Here is a 14,706-nt window from a genome sequence, read left to right as displayed (position 1 = left end):
CTGACTTAAAATATAATAATCTAACGCTTTTAAATCAATCTACTGAATTAATGTCAATCACGATTCTTGTCATCGAATAAATCTGTCAACACGAGGCAACGCCTATTTATTAAACGAAACATTGCCCTTATAACATCTCAAATCCCTGCGTCCTTTTGTCGTTCAAGTCGTGATGGGACTTCCATGTAACTAAAATTGTTGACAATTTTGGGATAATTATCAGTCATTTCAAAAATTGCACCACCTTGGAGCCAAATTGGTAAATTCTTCTTGGCTCTTGAAAGGGCCAAATTGAGAAAAAGCTCCAAAGTAGAATTCATTTGGGCCAACTCATATTTTGGAGGGGTCGAATTGGTACCTGTGCGACCCGTCTTAGCTTAAATAGTCTAAAACGAGCCTCGAGAGGCCAAACTGGTCCACAAGACATTGAGGCCAATTTGGCATTTGGGGTCAATTTGGCTCTCTTCATTTTATATTGTATACCACTCCCCTCCTCCAAAGTGGCTGCATGTATTCAATACAGGGCCTTGTTAAAAGTCCTTACTGTTTAATGCCTCAAGGCTTGCTGGTTTGGCAGTCAGTGGAAAAGTAATAAAAGAAATACATTCAGTTGGATTTAAATGATTATAATTAAGATTTAAATATTAATTCTAACTCAGCACTGACTCGGGATACAAGAAACAAGACCTTAATTGCATTATGTTAGGTGGCTTGATGCAGATGAGCCAAGGAAGCTTTTTTTTTGGTACATTAAAAGGCCCCATATTCTGTAGTCATAGAGTGAAATTCAGTACTTTAACTATATTCAATAGACCTTACTGCAGTCTTGAAGGCTTGACCTTGCAGTATTTGTATGAGAATCCGGTGTCAAATAATTTTTATGAAAATCCTGTTATGATAAAAATATCAGTAATATTGCAAACTTAAGCAACAGTTGTACACGTTATATAGGAAATCGAGATATCAGATCAAGGTATCAGCTTATTAATATAGAGTTAAATTTTAGGTGAAGGCTTTTCTAGTTATTAATTTGACTATTTACTGTACGTTGTAAAACTACAAAGCAAAACACTAAATTTAGGTAGTAAAACACTAAAATGCTTACTCACCTTTCGGTCCCAAAACGTTTTTCACTTAACTGCTTTAAAACTTTGAGCTTGTGTTTACCACACGCCGATGTTTCCCGTATTCTCCAGTGTGACGACATGAACTAGTGGCAAAAAAGGTCACGCAATCAAGGAAGGGCTTGGGCACAAATTCAGTAGGCTTGGCTACTGAGTTGAGCCTGGTTTCTAAGCTCCTTCAGAAAGTGATCCCAAAAAAAATTTTCGCCATCGGGAGTCCATGCCGGTCTGTCGTTACCTTTATCCTCAAGAAGGAATGCACCGCCTGCACAACAGCATAGCTTCAATTAACAACGACTATCTCTTTACCGCCGGCCGTCTACAAGAAGCTACAAGATTCCACCAAAGTGGACTTGTTGGCGGAATTAGGGAAAGATTTTTTCTTTGGATATCAGCCAGTAGAGCTCAGCAGCGACAAAAGCTTTCCAACATTTTGACAGGCTAAGTGGTTGAAAAGGAATGTTTTAAAGTTGAGCACGGGCCAACAGAAGTTTGTGTTCGGAAGAGTTGTAACTTATTTACACTTTAAACACCCTTCAAACAAAGACTGAAAGTAACTTGGAAGATCTTGGAATTATTTAATTCCAAGTTTTTATTGTTTTAATTTTCGACTTAGTTTTTCGAAAGTATGCTATATATATGCCTTTAAGCCAAAAATAGGGTCGAAAAGTAATAGTTAAGTCGCCAAGTTAATTAATAACAGTTATTTAACTAACAACTGACAAATGCCTGAAATAAAACTGAGAACTGATAAATGGCCGAAATTTTCAACTAAAAATTGTACCCCTACCAGACCCTCTTAACGAGATAAACAACAACATTGAAGTGGATTCATTTTCCAATTTTCGGGTTTTTCGGGTAAATTTACAATTCAGCGTCCGAATTCAAATGTATACTTTGCTTTAGGTTATCGGAAAAGATTATGAGCGATTTTGGTATAGAGTAAGAAGAGGACTATGCTCGATTGACGTCGCGCTTTCAAAACTAGATTTCAAAGTCCACGCGGTTTGCACCTGCATTTGTAAACAGTGCCACGGTCGTCGAAAATAGTTGGATCCTCATGGACTCCACAGATTCCTTTAAGAGATAGTTACGCTGCAAGCATGAAGAAAGACCGACTTTTTCTCAGTCGAAAGAATCGCTGCAAGAAACAACTAGCCATGTTTAATTTAGCTTAGTTGCATTCGCAAAGGTGGACATTCCTCTTGGCCCAAGTACATTAAGATATAGTGCACGTGGTCTCCTGTGAGAGCTTTAACGGGTGGCACAAGAAATGTAGTGACCACTTTCTTCTAGAGAGGAGAGGCGATCGATCACTGGCGCTGCTTGATATAGTAAAGATTTTCCATAGCCAATTGGTAACGAAACGGAGACATCGTTTCCTTTGAAAAACATATCTATTGCTTTCTGCTGTTCTTCTTGAAATGTCTCTTTCCCAAAATTTGCGTAAATTTGCCCTAAAACCTTATCGTAAATCGCTGTTGTTTGAAAGTTGACCGTGAAAACATTTTGTTTATCATCTCGTTCGTTAGTATGAAAATAAATTACCAGCTCGAACCAATCACAAACGACGAAAGAATCGGAAAAAGGGGTTAACCAATAAAAAATCATTACATATTTTCTTGCAAAAGAGTAACGTCACTGAACGCGATTAGTGTCAGGTTTGCGTAGACGTTGCCTCGCCTCCGTTTCACCTTAGCGGGGTGAGGGTACGGCTACACGTAGGCTACATGCTTTGTATCAAAGCTCTTCTCTTGGGTAAGGAGCTCTTGTTCTGTGTCAATTTATAAATGACAATTTGAATATCCTAATGTTGCAGATCCATCCATCTCTATAATATCCGGGTTTACATTTACAGTTGTAGGATCCTTAAATATTGGTACAAACAGCATCAACACTGTGTGTGTGTGTGTTTGAGGCGTACTTGTCCTAGTCTGAAACACAACAGGAGTCTCTTCTAATTAAAACTTCTGAACAAAATAAAGAGACTCTTGAGGCCCGTATGCCGACTGTAATTTCCCTTTTCGCTTATTCAAATTATAATGGCACCTTTGCTAACGGTAATTTCCCTTTTGGCTGATTCAGTTGGGGCTGATGTCGAAATTATCAATACCGAGACGTAAATTTTACTAACATATTTATCTCGTTTGAGGTGGATTTGCTCCTCTAGGAAACTTTCAAGGTAAAATTTGCGTACATGTATGTATACCATTTCCGTTTTCAGACCTGATTTATGTACACATCTTGATTATAGAGCAAAGAAAACTGGAGTAGTTGAAGTCCTATTCGTTATAATTGAGTTTTTTAAAACTAAACAAGTGAGCAGCATTCTTCGGATAGTAGTTGTAATACTTCTTCATTCTCTGACGCGTTTCGTCAAACTGTCCGATAGTCTTCTTCTCAGGTTAATTAAGGCTTGGGTCAAAAATGATTTTCGCCTCCAGTGCCCCCCCAGCAAGGTTCGCGGAATTCGCGTGGACTGCGCGAGTAACCATAGTTACTTGGAATCAAGATCGTGTAGTTCGTGAACGGCACCGCCATTTTGAAGTGTCGGCTTTGCATTGGTTTTTCCCATCTTCGCTGGTGAATCCGACAATCTAGAGGAAGACATCAAAGGAAGGTAATAACATTTTCTTTGCTATCTTCATTTCCTCAAAAAATGGCATGATATCGCTATCTTAAAGCCAAAGAGAACCCTTTTGAACCTACGAAGACTTCTAAACACCGCTCTCAACATGTTCATTGATTTCACTGCAAATACAATGCAACATGAATTTATAATATAGCGCTCATTTCTAGAGCTCAATAGCGTTTTACAATGTTTGTAACTTTTGCATAGAAAAAAGTACTATGTTTTGTAACAAATGCATAGAGAAAAGTTTCATTGTGGATATACCATTCAATTTTGAAATTAGATTTAGCTTGATAAATCCTCTATCACATCATGATGTGTAAACTTATGGTATTTATCAAAATTTAGGCTTTTGAATGCTTTGGAAACAATTTCTCCAAGAAGCAGATGAATTTACTGACAAACGTAATCCCCCAAAGCAGTTGTTAGGTAAGTTTAATTGCTGACATGTAAGATGCAGATTGTCTTGTCATAAATTGTCCCTTGAAAACTAAGAGGAAAAAAGCTGTACTAATGTGCGTTAGTTTATTCCGAGGTCCCTTACTGAATTGCTATAAATATATAATAATAATAATTTTAATTACTCACACAGAAAACCAGCCAGCCCTTGCAGATTCCAAAGGGAATCTACTTGATTAAAACCAGTTTTATTTACTGTTATCCCTATTTGTTTTCTTGAAGAGGTCCATCCAGTTATTCCACACAACTAATTTATTACAAGCATGTTAATGGTGCTATTTATGAGGCATTTTTTTGGTTTTTAAATCATGTTATATCAGTTTTAATTATAGTCAACAGTTTGGTTTTTAAGTTTTGACCGGTAATAATTGCAACAATCATTGTCAATGATGGACTTGTAATTGATATATGTGTCTATTTGAATGTAAATATTCTACCCACTACACCAGTGGAGTATCTTTTAATTCAAATGCATCACAAAAGTTCTGATACATGCATATGATTCTGACCATAGCCTTACCTCTTTGTTGATAAAACATGATTAATTACCAGTGCTTACTGTTGCCCCAAGTGGGGCACTGTTTTTTTTTGCGACAAGAGCAAACACAAACTGGTATAAGATGTGTCATCTTCTCAGCCCTACTCATAAAAGATGTGCCATCTTAAGAGCAGGATAGGTTTCCCTTGTTACAAAGTCAGAAAGGAAAATTTTAAAATTATATTTCTTGCTTTTTTTTGGTGCTCTTCCAAGTCAATATTCCTGTTAGAAGGCTATGGTGGCCTAACTGGTTAAAACTCTGGTTTATAATTTTAAGTTTGATCTGCCAGTTGCTTGCCTAAATTCAATTTCATAGATCAATAATTGGCAGGAATTGGGAAATAAATCGGTACATGTATGTCATCTAGCAGCAATGTAAAATTATAGACACGAGTATGACCTATGAAGTAATTTGTACCTGATGGACCCTAGAGCACCTTATCTGTGCATTATTAAAAATGTCCCTCTAACATTCATTCACAATTCGTAAAGCAGAAGTACAAAATTAGTTTAGACCAAGAGCACACATAAACTTGCTTAAGACATGCACATACATTGTAATTTTAACCTTGCAAAGCCCAATAAAAAGACTCCTGCCGTGACATGGCTAGGGTCACTTTACCTGATTAGAGTGTTAATTATTACTTTCTTAAGCAGAGGTTTCATTAAGATTTTGAGGTGATGGGAAATGTATGAGGAAGCAGGCAAAATATGTTTTGATTCTGATTTATGTCAGTCACAACATGCAGGAGAAATTATGTTCCCAGCCAGTCAATTTGCCCAGTGTCAGGCCCGTGAAACCCCTGCTTAAGCTTATTGTATTCAGTGAGATATTATGGAAGCCAGTGTTGCCATAATGCCTGTTGTTGTTGGTCTTCTTACAGGGCTGGCATCCAAACATTCTTGAGCCATGGAAACCAAAAGTGGAATGTTTTGCCTAACACCTACTTTGAACAGAATTTTACCAAGGGAAAAAATATCACTGGCTTCATTAATTCTTTGCAGGAGGAAAGGAGCTGTCACATGCTTTTCCAAAATTGATGATGTAACCATGTTTGTTACTCACAAGAAAATTATTAGCCTTCAAATCACAGTGAAGAAAGCCTTTTGTATGAATATGTGAAAGGGCTTTTGTCAAATCATGTGAAATAATTAACCAGTCATTTGTTATGAGTGAGCTTTGCACATTCTGTATTGTTGCACTCTTTTTCTGACAAGACAATAGTTTGCTTATTGTTACAGATGTATTGTCTTCCCCTTTAATCTCCATTATTAAGGGAATGGGCTGCTTTTGAAGCTGCACACCTATTATGGTTGGGGTATTTTTATGTGCGAGTGCCTGCATAATGTGAGCCTCCTTCATTATCTCTGTGGTGTCCTGCATCAGAGACTGTTTTTCTACAACCTTTATATCAAATCATGTGTACTGTCTCAGAAGGCATTAACCATAGGATCCTTCTCCCAGTATTATATTCTCTCCATTGGTTTGAAGAAGTTCAGTATGATTGATTAAGTTTACAGTGGATTATTTGGTACTTGCATTCCTTTTAAAAAACTGGAAAATGAAGGCAAATATATTATAGAGGGTGTGCTTAAATAAATGCTAGATTGCAACACAAGTAAAGGTGAAGATTGTTGATCTCATTGTTTGGCATGCAAATTACTGTAAAGTAACTAGAAACATTACTCCTCCTCCAGATGGACTAGACATTGGCATTGGATTTTATTTTTTTCTTGGCGTGCTCTCCCTCGACGCTGCCGCTTTTTCTCAATTGCGTCTTTCTTTTTTTGGAGCTGAAGTTCCTTCACTTTTGTTTGTGCTTCAGCAAAGCTTATTTTAAATATTTTCTCAAAGTGGCCATTCACTTTTGAATAAATGTGTTTTACAGCAGTTTTAATGGCTTTTTGCGTTGGTTTCACTTTACTTTGTGTCTTCACCCCACTTTCAATAAGGGCCTCTTTTAAAAGTTTTCGGGTTTTGAAAGTTTCTCCACTAGGGAAAAAATTATGGATGGCATAATAGTGCACTTGACAACCTCCACAATTTGACAATGTGTGCTGTTTCTTCTGCGCTGTATTAAGAGCTTTCCAGTTTACCATTGAAAACGTATCTTGGTACTTGGCCCTGGCTTTTGAGTTCATCTTTCGGAAAGAGCTGTAAATTGCTTTGGATTTCTTGACGTAGGTGGAACGTTCGACCGCAAAGACTTCCTGACTGTCACCCTCGAACGCTGAAAGATAGTTCTTCCACTTTTCACTAGGGTTAGTTTCAACCGAAGCACTTCCAACCTTACGAAAGCTCTCAATTACAGCAACTCTTGCAAATCCACAATTAAAAATGACAGACATTTTCGTTTCACACGAATACACTTAGCTCGTTATCGAGTAGTACCGTTGTTAGGGAAAAAAACCTTGAAGAGTTTCAAGGAATCAGTGCGATAACTTTCAAGTTTTGCGCCAAAATTGTAATTCAGTCTCGTTATATGATACTACTTGGGATAAAATTACAAACGTTCTCTATTCTTACCGCCCAAATTTGCAATTGTGTTTTATTAGAACTGTCAAAGGCGATCTAACCCTGGATTTACAGAGATGCAATCGACCTCAGAAAACGAGGAAAAGAAATAAATATCATCAAAAGTATACAAAGTTCGCCTGTGTTACTTCTGAGATTGCTCCAATTAGTATTTGGTAAATTATTGCTTCTGAACACTCGCGTGACTCGCGTGTCAAAATGGCGGACACTAAGTTGAATTACGTGACTGCGAGTTTCAAAATTCCCACCTCTTAAACAGTTTTAATTTGTCTTTTTTCCAAATAAATAGGAACCTGTGGGATTACTTTCGTTGATAGCGGTTGGAACCAGGTAAAGGCTAAGATGTTTTCGGGCGAAGACCATGATAGAGGAAGCAGCTTCGCAGAGACAAAACTTGATTTAATCTGCCTAGCACATCTCTCTTTTTTTTGGCAACCATTCCAAGTGGGAAAACAATGAAAAACGTCTCAAATATTCATAGCGATAACTGCATTTTTATTTGCCATGTGTTTAGTGGTGGGAATTTGCTCAAGAAAGCAACCGATCAATTTGGCGCCTAAATTAACTGTTTTTGGCTGTTGAGAGTATCATATTACGCTGCCACAATTCAGTCCGAGAGAGATGGTAGTGATACACATTTCTGCCAAGTATGAGGAAAATCCCTCGCAAAATAGCTAAGTTACTCTCAATTTTGTGAAAATATGGGTTAAAGACAGGGTGACCCAGGCCTTAATTAACCTGAGTTCAGCGAGTTTTATCTGTTAACACTAAACGCCTGTATTTATAGACTAAATATCCGGCAGTGAAAAATATTCACTGAATTTCACATAAATTCTCCTCCAAACGTAAAGAGTATTTGATGTTTGTTTGGATGAAAAGCGCTCACTGATACCGTGGGGATTTAGAGCGTCCATTTGGAAGGTACATTTTTGTGCTAGTGTTTTGCGGCTTTCCGAAGTGCCTAGATGTAGGGAAAAGCGTCGTCGCCATATTCCCACCAATAGGGTAGCTCCATTTTCTGCATATAAACCCACACACAACCCACAATTCCTTTAATCGCACTGACGAAGGGCTAACGCTCGAAACGTCAGCCTTCAAACTCTGTACAGCGGCCAATTTACGTTTCAACTCCGTTGTTAACACTAAATGACCTATTGTAGACCTTGTTTTGCTACTGGGCATTTAGCCATTGCGACAACAATATTGTTACATCATTTTAGAGGTTTACGTTTCCAGTGATCGCAAAACGTTCGCTCAGGTGGATTTCAAGATCTCTTGCAGACACTGGTCATCGACTTTATAGAGATTAATTACAGATAATTACTACCTTTTATGTCTTCTTGGCCCTAGGTTCCCTGTAAATAGCCGCGGAAAAGGGCCAGACTAATCATTTCTTACGGATTGAAGATATGCTTCACATTTAGCAAGTAGTTCCATAGGAAGAGAAATATTCGTTTGCTACGTTTGGTACCAATTTGAGTAACACGAGTAGAAAGGTCCTTGCCAAACGTTCAAACATGTACAGTTACACGAAGAGTAAAAAAAAAGGGGGCAAAAAAGATGCAGGAAAACAAGACTTAAGTAAAACCAATCAAAACAAGATTTCAGAGAGTGATTACTCAGCCTAAGCCTGAAGGGAAGGACCCCCCATTTTCTTTTTCTTTTTTTCTTTGGGGGGGGGGGGAGAATGAGGATAGGGACCCCCTATCCTTATTTCAAATTTAAGTCCCTATGTGATAATCAATTACTAAGTGAAGTTTGACAAAAGTCTCAGTAAAGGTTCTTTTTCAGTAGAATAACCTTAAGAATCCTGAAGTGTAAATGTAAAAGAAAGAAGACAGGCTGTAGTTCAGCAGCTTTATTGAATATAATTGTATATGGTGTTGAACATCATTACATGTTAGTGAATTATGATGAGGAAGTCTTCTCTCTCTAATTACATTTTTTCCTTCTGAAGTAGCAATCATTTGTTGATCAACTGTAGTAAGATCATCCCAAAACAAAGACCATTTGCTTGTCCAAATGCCTTTAGCATCCTTAGGTATTAAGCTCATCAAATGAGGTAGTAACTAATTTTTCTATAACAGCTTAGTAAATTTTTTGTCAACGTTATAACGCTGAGTGAGAGATGTAGAAATCCATGTGAATAGCCCCTTTGATAACTGCTTATTTTTTCATTCACTTAAAGGCACTTGCTGAAAAACAAAGAAATTATTAAATAACAGTAATAAGCACACTGTAATTAACTTATAAATTTTTAGCATCTCACTAGAACATCTAATTGACCTATCTTCCATCCATAAAGTAACTTTGATCATTAGAAGGCATAAACATAATATTGACCATGATGACTGTCACTTGAAAATTGTTTCTTTATTGTGAAATGAATAGAGGCTTACACTTCAGTAATGTTACGTATTAAATTAACCAGTTGAAGAAGTTGAAGTACACAGCTTGTCATTTGTTGATGGCTCTGACACGCGAGATCCATTTGGATATTACATTTGCAGAGTGCAGTGTGGTTTAGTATTCAAGACTAAAGCAACTTGTAACAGGTGAGAATGATTATGCATTGTGGCCCTCAAATATCTGTTCTCATAGGGTTTACAGTTTATCAAAACAATTTCACTTTTCCTAAAGTAAAGCTATATGATTGATTAATACTGGAATTAAACTGTAAAATCAGTAAAACTGGCTGTGTCACAATCACCATCTCCTTTTTTGTCTCTGTAGACATGAAGAGCAGAAACATGGACAAAAGTTAGACATTGATGAGACTCCTTGCAGTGAAGATAAAGCTGACTACAAATTCAATTACCACAGTACCAAACTTGCATTTGGACTTGTTTTAGCTGAATTCCAGGATGCTGTAAAAGAAGGAGATGGTGACAGGCTCTTTGATGTCTACAGGCTTGCTTTACTTCTTTACAAGAACCATGGCCACTACAAGTATGCATATACGTGCTATTGTCCTTGGCAAAATGCATAGCTATCCTTCCCCCATTCCAAGCATTTCAGCCGAAGTGGAACCATACCTTCAATGTAAGTGGCCTTCCAGGTAGAAAATTTCCCTTGATTTGAAAAAAGAGCAGGACCTTCTTTATTTTATCTTGAGTTATTGGGTCTGCCGTCCCCGTAAGGGCGCCAACTGGAGTACCTTAAGCCCTGTTTACATGGAGGTGGGGGACCCCAGGTAAATGAGGTAACCCGCCTAGCCGTGGTCGAAAAATAAAACGCGTTTACATGCAATCTTACAACCCCGGGGTGCTGGGGTGCTGGGGTGCTGTTGCGCTTGCAATTAAGGAGTCTGAGCAGAGGCGTCCCAAGCTCACACCTCGAATAAGACGAAAGATTAATTCTCGGACACATATGTATTTATTCATGAAAGCGTCACGCGTTGTGTTACGCGGCGTTTGGTTTCACGAGGAACCGCTGACTTTATATGTTATACAGAATAGTTTGGGAAACCAAATATGGTCGATTTACAACGCTAAATATTCAGAAATATGAACATTTTTTTAACACTCCTTGTATGTTCGTTGCGGTTTCTGGTGATTTCTGCCATGAGACGGCTAGGAAATGTAAAAAGTTTTCAAACACAAGTTTTGCTTTTGAGCTTTTTGCCATGAACGCGACCCCGGCTAGGCGGGTTACCACACCTTGACACGTTTACATGGCAAATTGTCACCCTGGCTGACAGGGTTGCCCTACCTGGCAGAACGGGCAACCAGCCTAGGCGGGTCACCCCACCTATCATGTAAATGTGATCAAAATAAAATAAGAAATTATATGGACAGGCAGACTACCCCACCTAGGCGGGTTACCTCACCTACCCGGGGTCTCCCACCTCCATGTAAACAGGCCTGTATGGGATTTGAACCCATAACCTCTGTGATACCGGTACAGCAGTATCGCAAAGGTCATGGGTTCAAATCCTGTACAGGCCTGAAAAAAAATTTTTTTTTCAGGTCCTATTTTCAACTACTCGTTGTAGTAGTGTTCTTAGCTGTGAGGATCTCTTAATTTCAAGTAATCAGTTCTTTACTCATTAATTACCCATGGATGACCCATTGATGTCATTGATCATTGATCAGTTATGTCTGGAATAGAGAGTTATGCCAAAAGAGTCGATTTTGTGCATGACATACATGTAATTAGAGGGTTGCCATGGAAGTGTCATTCATCATGGACACTCATTTGACATGTCAAAAATTCTGCAAAGGATGAATGAACAGCTAAAGACAGATTCAGCATTATAGCGAAAAACCTCTCCTCAAAATTTCCTTTGGAGGATGGGGGGGAGGGCATCCACCTCCGTCCTCCCCCCCCCCCCCCCATTGTGCCTTGTACTTCCGAGGTTTAATATTATCAAGCTGACAACCAGCTACATGTAAAGTAACATTTTCATTTTTCAGAATGACTCATTTATGAGAAACAAATGACCATCACCACTTACCCACACAAAGGCCCTCCAGACTACAAGCATATGCAGTCTGTATCACCTTCCAACTCTGGCATGAGGATGTCTGACAGCTTTTCTTGAGATTAGCCATTTCAGCTTCATGGGAATCATTTACAATATTTACACTCTCCAGTAAGAGGTCCAAGAATGTTGTGTGCAATTGTTACATTCCTCTTGAATTCATCTGCTGCCTGCATTCTTGTAACTTCGTCTATTTTCACATGTAGATCAGTATTTAACGCAAAAAAAGCTGTATCATAGCTTTCTCCTCAGCATCTGTAAGTTCCATGTCTGGGTGGTATTTAAGAAACTTTTTCTCCAGAACAATCCTCCCTCTTTGGAATATTGTCTAGAGAGGAACACCTATCGCTATCTGTTCAAATCATAAAGGAAATTTATACAAAGTTAAAAATTAAATTGTGGTTTTTAAGAGGTGAATCTATCATGTATTTTACTTTATCATTTAACCACAAGTACATTGTTGGATAAATACAGTCCTACTCAGTGAAGTAAAAATTGAGAATGGAACAGGAGCAAACAATTTTGAAAGACATTTTTAAAGTGCTACTATGATCAAATTTGCAACTGTCCAATCTAAGCCATTTTAGCTAAGTTATGATGTCATATACTCAACCAAATAGATGACTGCAAGATATCTAAACCAATTTGTATCAGAAATGTTTGATTCTTTGTTACCAAAACTCTATTAGATAAGATTATTAATTGTGTTACAACATGCTGGGTTCCAGACCAACTCAATGTTGAAGGCCTTTCTGTTATTTTTTTTTTAGCATTTTTGGTATTTCCTTCATCTAGCAAGCATATAAAAAATATGTTGGGTAGACTATTTTGCCTGGTTTAATTTTTCCAGGCTAAATAGCACTAAATTATTGAAAAGAGGTCTGAGGAGACAAAGCAAAATTATTTAAAAAAGGTGAGAGGTATCATAATGAAAATAACATGGTGACAAACTGAATCAAAATAAACAACAAAAATATTGCATTAAGAATTTGAAGCAAAGGGTCTCTGGTTTTCCAATGTTTTTCCATTTGAAGATCCAAAATGTTCGCAAGTTCCAACTGACAAAATTCCCGAGCTCCTTATGCATGGTGTGCCACGCTTCGTCGATGTAAACTTGAATGCATGAATAGTAATGAGATACTAATAAATATGGTGCCTCGCTTTCCGCTACATAAGTATGCTGCAAAAGTTTTCAAAGCGCTGCGACACATGAAAGTGACGTGGACCAAAGTAGCTGTACGGTCAGCGGATTAAATTTAGAGGAGGAATAACACAGGGTTAGCTTATACTTCGAGTTATGAGTTCACAAGAGTTTCATGATGAAGAGCGCATCACCTGACACTTACCTTGATGTTCTCGATTTCCTCGTATTTTCTTCCGACTTCTAAAAACTATTTAGTGTGCTGAAGCTTTTTCGGCTTAGGAGTATTGGCTCTGTAAACTCCAAATACCCCAGAAATGGAGTGTATTCCAAAAACCCCTTAAAAGCAACCTCCATGTTTTCGTCCATGCATTTGATGATTAATCTCGTACCCAGATCTCACTCTGTCTTAATCTGTCGTAAAAGTTAAAGTGAATAAAAGAAGCTGAAAACTTCTGTAATTTATCATTTGATTAAACCGCCAGAGGCTCCAGAATTTAGATTTAAGCTGGTTCAGCTTGACAGGAATCTCATATATATATTGTTAGACTTCACATCATTTGTTACTGTTGTGTGACCCGATAGCAAACCCCAAATAGAGCCCCCAAAGCCACTCACCTACCAGTGCTCCTCGATTCTATTCCAAGGGAAACATAAGTTAAAGACCGTCCGTAACAAATCCCAAAACAAAGGTCCATCACAAACCCCAAAGCATGCCCGCGTTAAATGGCTCCGCACGTTTTTGACAGAATTGTTGACGGACGGAGCATTCTGGTCCCCAGAGTCATTTTTCGCTCTTTGCTGGCTGGGCACGGGTTCCTCGTGCACAGGCTCAGCCGGCTAAGAGGGACAAGCGGTCGTTTAAATTGTCAAGCACTGCCATTTACTGGTCTCAGGCTTTCGCAGCCGTTGTATTAAATTTGCAAGTAGAGTTTTTACTGAAATATAAGGCAGTGAATCAACTAATCACTGAATGACAACAGAATACAAGATAACGCGAATCACTAATCAATAATGGCCAACACTCCGATCATAATGGTGTTTCGCCGCGATCGGAATAGAGAACTCTGGTGTTGTAAAAAAGGTAAAAAAGTTTGCTTAGCTTTTTCATTAGTACACATTTCTTTTTCGAAGAATCTTGTTTATCAGGCCCATGCTGAATTCTAATTTTTCAACCAAACTTTATTTTCTTTTGAATATTCTTAGAAACCCTAATATAAGTTAACATTCATGTAATAATCAAATAACAACATGAAATCTTGCAGATGCACAGGCACACCATTTTTTCCTCTGATCCTCCTAAAATTTTATCATGTGAAGGGATTGGTGTTGGCTATTAAAAATATAGTCAAATTAAAGTGCACAGACTATGCATCAAATTTGTGCAATAAAATATTGTATCCTTCTTATAACTAGTTTATCAGAATAAGAATGAGTTACCGGGCACAAGTATGGCTTACACAATGATAGTTTCCAGTTCCTTACCCCTGAGAGCTCAACCTCATCAAAAAATTGCCAACAGGAGTGATTAGCAAATTAATGATATAGACAAGAGAGCCTATTCCCAGATATACCCTCCTCAATCCTGTTAGCTTATGGGCATGGATCATTTTATCGGCGTAGAGAAGACCATTTGTAGTTAGGAAAGGGTGGGATGCAGTCTATCAGTAATCAGGGAGCGGTGGTGGGCAGAGTATTTTTACTGAGGTAGGGGTGGAGGAAAAACTATCAGTACGCAGGGAGGGGTGGGAGGTTGATGTCTTAGTAACTGCTAATACGTAAACATCATTTTA

At 38.1% G+C, this 14,706-nt stretch overlaps 1 long non-coding RNA gene and 1 pseudogene across 1 annotated transcript; both read left to right on the top strand.

Annotated features, from left to right (window-relative positions):
* The first annotated feature begins 16 nt into the window (after positions 1-16).
* On the top strand, positions 17-6,668 carry LOC131782271 (uncharacterized). Its single transcript, XR_009340025.2, has 3 exons — positions 17-3,744; positions 4,105-4,185; positions 5,638-6,668. It is a non-coding gene; the product is annotated as an uncharacterized lncRNA (long non-coding RNA).
* A 2,643-nt stretch (positions 6,669-9,311) lies between these two features.
* LOC131786708 (uncharacterized) lies at positions 9,312-10,486 on the top strand (annotated as a pseudogene).
* The last annotated feature ends 4,220 nt before the right edge of the window (positions 10,487-14,706 follow it).

Source organism: Pocillopora verrucosa, chromosome 7, assembly GCF_036669915.1.
Source record: "Pocillopora verrucosa isolate sample1 chromosome 7, ASM3666991v2, whole genome shotgun sequence".
NCBI lineage: Eukaryota > Metazoa > Cnidaria > Anthozoa > Scleractinia > Pocilloporidae > Pocillopora > Pocillopora verrucosa.
Note: the sequence above shows the minus strand (reverse complement) of the source record. Positions and strands in the feature narration are given on the sequence as shown.